Here is a 9,033-nt window from a genome sequence, read left to right as displayed (position 1 = left end):
AAATATCATACATTAGTAATAGATAAAAAATTTAACAATTTACAAGCACTTCTTAACAAAGCATGCTTTTCCCTAAATAGTATACCAAGAGTAAACAGAAGTTCTCCCCTGGAAGAACTGTTTAAACCCCATTTAGAACAAGCAAAAATTAAAATGGAAAGTGTACCTAAAATTAAGAAAAACCTACCCTTTAAAATAATAGTAAAATCCCCTAAGGATGCATCTCTCTCCCAACAGGAAATAATTTGCAATGCAGGACACAACACCATGTGGACAGTAAATAAACAGGGATAAATACAACAGATCAAAGTAGATAACATTATATCAAATGACTGAGAATGTGTAATTTAGTAAAATTGTTAATCTGGATCCTAGTACTCCTTATGATCATACCTTATACAATTATAATTCTACATATAACCTGGTGTGCCAATAGAAATTGCCTGAGCAATGGAACACAGATATTCCACTGCTCTCAAATTAATAGTAATACTCTCTGCATTTTAGACCACAGAACATTCTGGAGAAGACAGTAGGAAAGCAAATTAGTAGAACACCAAATAGAGTGCATAGGAGACAACTCAGAAACTGGCCAAACCAGAATGAAATCATCCAATATGATCATGAGGTGGTTTAACCTGCTTGTCAATGTAATATTAGGGTGTAATGCTAATAATGCTAACAATAATAATAATGTTATTCCTGCTACTGATATTGTGACTATTTTCAAATTTCTTAGTGTTTTAACCACACAGCAGCTAGTCATAAACTTTTTTGACCTACCGTCATGGAAACCACCCTGAGGGAAGCATTTTATAATTTAGGAAACTTTGCCTTTATACACTGCAACACCAACCTGACCTACTGGGACTACACTGCGAACTCAGGGAATTGGACAATGGATAACATTGCAGATAACTCAGTGGACATCTGCAAACTAATCACCAACACCATGAACATGACAGTCAACAAAAAATACATGTAATTTTATAGAGACTATAGGATCTATATGTTCAACACTGAGTTGTAAACCAATATTGAATTTATTAAATTCAGTATATTATATTGAACAAGGTATTCATACCTTTATATCAATATGGGCTGGAATTAAGAAAATAATAATACTTATATGCCTGTTTGTTGTAATTGTATTTGGATGGAAGGTGTGTAATCTCATTTGCAATATATGTTTAAAAAGTAATAAAAATTAGTTTTGTAATGATCCCTGAAAGCATATAGCTTGCTGGGATCAAGGGGTGGAATGTTGTAGTAATATAATGTTATAGTAATTAAATATATAAAGATATAAAAAACAAAAATATGGAAGATATATAAAAGTAATTAAAATATAATATTAAAAATAATTAAGAAAATTAAAGTTATGTCATTTGTATAGTAATAAATATAGTGGGTGCAGATGTGATAAACAGACTTTAAAGCAGGGCCCAGTTAGCATGTGTGTGTAGTTATACATAGATAATAAGTGGCTTGGTGTCATAACTTTGTAAATTAACATAAACAAGAACATCTTAAAAAGTGGTTTGATGTAAACATTCAGTAGATTAACATAAAAAGAGTTTTCTGCAGGAACTCCCAAAATGGTGGTTTGAGGTGATAATCCTGTAGATTGACACCAGTTAGAAGGTGTTGGCCAAAAAAGGTACTAAAGCTGAGAGCCCCCTGCTGCAGTAGTCACCCAGACTCCAAAGTTGATGTGGACTGCCTCCATGCTGCTCTGAGCTCTGATATAAGCCAGCCAAGAGAAGCACGCTGATGGGGCCCCCTTAAGCTGTACCCAGGCATGCCAAAAGGATTTCTGAATAAGAAATTGCCTGTGTGATTCTTGCAGCTAATTTGTGTGTCAGTCGTGTCTTTCCTCTGGTGGCAGTTAGTGTCGGCACTTATCAGTAGCATCCTCATAGCTGCCTCAAGAGTAGTCTCAAAGAGGCTGCCAGCCCTGCTGATAAGCAGGAGTGTCCCACTGTGTGGGGAAGTCAAATCAAGGATGCCTTATCAACATAGAGCTTGGGCTCTACTGGGACAGGTTAATCTCTGGAGTAGGGGCCATTTTTCCTATACTGAGCTCCTAACCAAGGGACACTACAAATAGGGGCTCCCAATAACATTATCATCCAGACCTCAGCGGGCCTAACCCTATAAGCTTGCGACCTATGGAGGGGTTGGTAATGTGAGGCCAGTCTATACCCACTCTACATTCTTTCTACAGAAGACTCTGTGGGAAGACCAGGCAACTTCAAAAGGAGTTTTAGCAGCTGAAAATTGGAGGCAAATCTGAAGGAACTTGGGAAATTTTACAGAGCTGCTGTCAGTTCTAAGAAGAAGAAAGCTAATCCTTATAGCCAGGTCAGCCCGTACTACACACACTTAGGCACTGAATATGCAGACACAAACAGCAAACAGAATGGTAGCTCCACACAGGTAGCCATCAGTGGGTTACTAACCACTTCTGAGAAAAATCCATACCTGAATCCTGCTAATAAACCCAAAACAAACATAAACAGTAGTAGATCACCCACTGCTAGACTCAGCTAGTCACAAGCAGCATACCCAAAGGAGAAGTCCATCAAGCACCAGGCCTTACTGAGAATAATGACACCCCATACAACAGAAACAGCATAGGGTCTAATACTCATGATCAAGGTTGACCCTTAAAGCCAGCCAACCTGAAAGTTTAACTGAACCCATGAAATAGCCAATGGCAATCAAGATTTACATACAATAGAAGGGTAAATATAGCCCTCAAGAAACATTCCTAAAACAAGGAGCTCAAGTGACCAGAGGTTAGTACCACTGAGCATACCTTCCTTATTAAGACATGAAAACAAATTTGAGAGTCAGAGCAGAGCTAACTAATACACAGACAAAATGAAAGGACAAATAAATTTGCCTCAAATGAATCAAGAGAAATTCCTAGAAAAAGGAGTAAATAAAATATAAGTAAAAAAATTACCTAATACAAAGTTTAAGTAATGTTATTAGGATGCTCAAGGATCTTAGAGTAAGAATGGATGATCAGAGAGAGAACTCAGTAAGTACATTAAAGGACATTAAAACCATAAAAAAGAAGCTGTCATAAATGTCAAATACAATACTTGAAATGAAGACTGCTCTAGATGGAATCAACATCAGGCTTGATGAAGAGCTGGATTGAATCAGTGATTTAAAGTAGTGGCCCCCAACCCCCGGGTCACAGACCAGTACCAGTCCGCAGAGAAAGAATAAATAACTTACATTATTTCCGTTTTATTTATATTTAATTCTGAACAATGTTTTATTTTTAAAAAATTACCAGATTCCCTCTGTTACATTCATCTAAGACTCACTCTTGATGCTTGTCTCAGTCACATGATACATTTATCCATCCCACCCTAAAGGCCGGTTTGTGAAAATATTTTCTGACATTAAACCGGTCCATGGCATAAAAAAGGTTGGGGACCACTGATTTAAAGGATGAGGTAAATGTAACCACAGAATAAGATCAGCAAGAACAAACAAATAAGCAAACAAAAACAAAAGGGGGTTAAAGAAGACTGAGGAAAATCTTGGAGACTCTGTGACATCATGAAGAGAAAAAACATTGATATAGAAATTTCTGAAAGAGAAGAGAATGAAGAAGGGATAGAGAACTTGTTTGAAGAAGTCATAAGAGAAAATTTTTCTAATTTGATCAGAGTTACAGAAGTTCAAAAAGCACAGAGCATCTCATTAAAGATGAATGCGTAGAGGCCCACACCAAGACACATCACAATTAAAATGCCAAAGTAAAGACACAAAGAAAGAATGCTAAAAGCTGAAAGAGAAAAGAAATTAATTGCCTACTAAAATGCCCCCATAAGGCTGATATCTGATTTCTCAACAGAAACACTTCAGGTCACAAGGGATTGGCAAGAAATATTAAAAGTGATACAAAACAAGAACCTACAGCCAAGGCCAGTCTATCCAGCAAAGCTATCATTTAAAATTGAAGAAAAGATAAAGAATATCCCATACAAAAAAAAAAAAAAAAAAAAGGCTCAAAGAGTTTATTACCACCAAACCAATACTGCAAGAAACGTTAAAGGATATAAGAAGAGAATTTATAAACAAAAATGCTAAGAAACAAGGGGAGGGGGATTATAATTTTAAAGAATAAAGTGGCAATAAATAAGTACATATCAACAATAACCTTAAATATAAATAGGTTAAATTTAAATGCTTTAATCAAAAGACATAAAGTGTATGACCTGCAGCGATGCAGTGGATCAAACATCAAGCTGAAATGCTGAGGTCTCCAGTTAGAAACTCTGGGCTTGCTTCAGCAGGACACATACAGAAAACAACTACAATGTGTTGATGCTTCTTGCTCCCCCATCTAAAATTAATAAATAAAATCTAAAATGAAAAAAAAAATGACATAAAGCACCTACATGAATAAGAAAACAAGACCCAAATATATGCTGTCTATAGGAGACCCACCTCAGAAAAAAAGATACATGTAGACTGAAAGTGAAGTGATGAAAAAGACATATTTTATGTAAAAGAAAATTTTTAAAAAGTTGGGGTAGCACTACATATATTTGACAAAATAAACTTTTAAAACCAAGGCTATAATAAAGGACAAAGAAGGTCACTACATAATAGTAAAGAAAACAATCCAACAAGAGAATATAACCATTGTAAATATTTATGTGCTCAATATAGGAGCATATAAATATATAAAGCATATTTTAATTTTTTAAATTTTTTATTTATTCATTTTAGAGAGGAGAGGGAGAGACAAAGAGAGAGAGAGAGAGAGAGAGGAGAGACAGAGAGAGAGAAGGGGGGGAGGAGCTGGAAGCATCAACTCCCATATGTGCCTTGACCAGGCAAGCCCAGGGTTTCGAACCGGCGGCCTCAGCATTTCCAGGTCGACACTTTATCCACTGCGCCACTACAAGTCAGGCTATAAAGCATATTTTAATAAACATAGAGGGAGATATCAGCAGCAATAAAATAATAGTAAGAGATTCACACATCCCACTAACCAAAAATTAAAGAAATAGTAGCTTTAAATGACATATTAGATCAACTGGTTTTAATGCTTATGTTCAGAATATTTTACCCCAAAGCAGCAGATTATACATTCCTTTCAACTACTTGTGGTAAATTTTCTAGGGTAGATCACAAGTTAGGACACAAAACAAGTCACAGTAAATTTAAAAATACTGAAATAATATTAAGCATCTTCTCTGACCACAATGTCATGAAACTAGAAATCAATTACAACAAAAAAAGTATAAAATATTCATACACTTGGAGACTAAATAACAAGTTATTAAGTAATGAATGGGCTAACAATGAGGTCAAAGAAGAAATAAAAAAATTCATAAAACAAATGAAAATGAACATACAACAATCCAAAATCTATAAGATGAAAGAAAGTGGTCCTGAGAGAGAAGCTGATATTATTACAAGCATACTTTAAGAAAACAGAAAATTTTCAAATAAGCAATCTGACCCTATACCTAAAAGAACTAGTCAAAGAATAACAAATAAATCTCAAAGGAAAAAAAGGAAGAAATAATAAATATCAGAAAAGAAATCAATGATATAGAGGTTAAAAAATCAATACAAAATTTCAATGAAACCAAGAGCTGTTTCTTTGAAAAGATAAACAAGATTGATAAAACTTTAACCCGATTAATCAAGAAAAAAAGAATGGAAGGAAAAAGGAAAGAGACCTAAATAAATAAAATTAGAAATGAAAGAGTAAAATTAACAACTGAAATTACAGAGCTACAAAGAACTGCAAGAAAATACTTTGAAGAACTATATTCCACCAAATTGGACACACTGGGTGAAATGGATAAATTCTTAGAAGTGTACAATCTTCCAAAACTGTATCTGGTATAATGAGAAAACCTAAGCAGACCATTACAAGAAATGAAATTTAAAATCTTATTTAAAAACACCCAGAAAAGAAAGGTCCTTGATCAGATAGCTTCGCAGGTAAATTTTACCACACATTCTAGAAGAACTAACACCTATCCTTCTCAATGTATTCTAAAAAACAATCAAGAGGAAAAAAGCCTTTTCTACTCATTTTATGAGGCAAGAATTATTCTAATTTCAAAACCAAGTAAAGACATTACAAAAAAAAAATAAAACTATAGACCAATATCTCTAATTAACATAGATAATAAAAACTCAAAAAATAATAGCAATCCAGATCCAGCAATATATTAAAAAGGTCATGCACCATGATCAAGTGGGATTTATTCTAGGGAAGTTAGGCTGCTACCTACAATAGTTTAAATTAATAAATGAATAAACCAAAATGAGATATCACCTCACAATTGTCAAAATGGCTTTCAATAGCAAATCAACAAACAAATGATGGTGAGGTTATGGAGAAAAGGGAATCATTCTGCTCTCCTGGTGGAAATGCAAACTCATGCAGCCACTGTGCAAAACAGCATGGAATTTCCTAAAGTATGTAAAAATGGAACTGCCTTATGACTTAGTTATATCACTTCTAGAAATATATTCTAAGAATCCCAATGCACCAATTCAAAGAAAGATAAGCACCAGCCATATTTAATGCAGCATTGTTTACAATATTCAAGATCTGGAAATACCCCAAGTGTCTGTCAGTAAATGAGTGATTTAAAAAGGTGGGGTACATTGCCCTGGCCAATTGGCTCAGTGGTAGAGCGTCGGCCTGGCGTGCAGGAGTCCCGGGTTCGATTCCCCAGGCCAGGGCACACAGGAGAAGCACTCATCTGTTTCTCCATCCCTCATCCTCTCCTTCCTCTCTGTCTCTCTCTTCCCCTCCCGCAGCCAAGGCTCCATTGGAGCAAAGTTGGCCCGGGCACTGAGGATGGCTCTATGGCCTCTGCCTCAGGTGCTAGAATGGCTCTGGTTGCAACAGAGCAATGCCCCAGATGGGCAGAGCATCGCCCCCTGGTGGGCATGCAAGGAGGATCCTGGTTGGGCGCATGCGGGAGTCTGTCTGACTGCCTTCCCGTTCCCAACTTCAGAAAAATACAAAAAAATAGGTGGGGTACATTTACACAATAGAATACTACACAGGCATGAAAATGTATAAAAGATTACCTTTTGCAATGGCATGGATGGACCTAGAGATTATTAAACTAAGTGAAATAAGTCAGGCAGATAAAAACAAGTATAATATGATCTCACTTATATATGGAATCTAATGAACACAATAAACTGAGGAACAAGATAGGAACTAAGGTAGGGTCACAGGAAATAGATGGACAGCTGTCAGAGGAAAGAGGGAAGAAGGACAGAATAAAATTACATAAAGAGATTAGCCAAATTATTTGTATATATATCTCACAGAAATTAGAGGGTATTTCAGAATAAATTTGAAGCTATAAAATATCCCCTAATTTTTGTGAGCAATTAATACATAGATACAGATTGATATGGCTATGACTCTATGATGACAAAGAAAAATACTTCACCTTAATATGGCTGTTACTGCCTCTTTGTTCTGCTTGTATTAATCCCAACTTTTTAGTTTCTGTAAAACCATTTCTGCATTCTGAATGCCTTGTAACCCTGCCAAACCTTGTATTTTAAAACCCTAAAGACCCTGCCAGTTGGGGCTCAGACTTTGGAGTGTTAACCTCTTCTGAGACCACTGGCATAGTAAACCAGTTCTTTAAGTCTCCGAGTGTTGTCTGGCTTTCTGTATTCCATTCTGCCATAACGTTTGTTTCCCTGACCAGGAAGCCAATCCATCATACTGGCCCTTTGTGCCACTGCCCAGGCAACAAGAGTCACCGGACAGCAGAGACTTTCCATGTGAACAAGGCAGCACCACTCAACATTTTGCATGAGACCTCCTTCACAGAGACCCCCCCTCACTCTTGGAGAGTAACTGGACCTGACTGGACTCAACACAGAGATGGACTAAACTTTTTGGAATATGCATCTGAACAAGGTAAGGTTCTAGGACCAATCCCCCAGTAAGGCCCATCTCCAGATGGAAGAGAAGCTTGATACCTCCCATGTCTCAGGATTGAGAAACCAGATGCAGGCGTCCCCAAACTACGGCCCGTGGGCCTCAATGCGGCCCCCTGAGGCCATTTATCCAGCCCCCACTGCACTTCTGGAAGGGGCACCTCTTTCATTGGTGGTCAGTGAGAGGACCACTGTATCTGGCAGCCCTCCAATGGTCTGAGGGACAGTGAACTGGCCCCCTGTGTAAAAAGTTTGGAGACCCCTGACCTGGGAAAGGTGGGGGCAGATGTTATAACTTCTGAGTCCATGTGTGAGTGAGTGAGAACCTATGTGTGGCTCCATGGTGTAAGCTACAGAGTCCGAGTGGGCCATAACCTGTGGTTCCATGGTGGTGTTATATGGCATAATGGTGACACACTTTTCGTAGAGGTGACCAGGCGTGGTGCTTTTAAGGGTGCACTTTAGCCAAGATACATCTAAGTTCTCGTGAGAGATGTGGCTAGGTGGGCATCTGAGTGATCCCTGCAGAAGAGGCATCCTGTTTGTCTTGTTGCATTGGACACAGGAAGAACAGAGATAGAAATGTTATCTGGTCAGTCCAAGCCCATCATCTTGGACTGCAAGCTTAGGAATTTTAAAAGAGATTCTCTGATGACTGTGGTATGAAGTTAACCCCTGGAAAGTTCTGCACCCTTTGCAAATTTGAGTGGCCCACTTTTCAGGTTGAGTGGCCCTAACAAGAAAATCTAGATTTACCGATGGTTCAGGCAGTGTACCAGGTTGTAAGAGACAACCCTGGTCACCCTGATCAGTTTCCTTCTATAGATTCTTGGTTACAAATAGTACAGACTCTGTCCCCATGTGTTTGGTTCTGTTTTAAAAAAAAGGGACAGGGTAGAATTCTTGCAGCCCAAACTCAATCCCCAGGAAGACCAAGGCAATAAAAAATCATTTATCAAGGAGACCCAGAAGAGGATCCCACACCTCCACCTCATGTCCCAACCACCCAGCCAGTACCAGCTACCTTGCCCAAGAGTCCACCACCATCGGTTTCCCCAC

This window comes from Saccopteryx leptura, chromosome X (genome assembly GCF_036850995.1).
Source record: "Saccopteryx leptura isolate mSacLep1 chromosome X, mSacLep1_pri_phased_curated, whole genome shotgun sequence".
NCBI lineage: Eukaryota > Metazoa > Chordata > Mammalia > Chiroptera > Emballonuridae > Saccopteryx > Saccopteryx leptura.
This window is presented reverse-complemented; position numbering follows the sequence as displayed.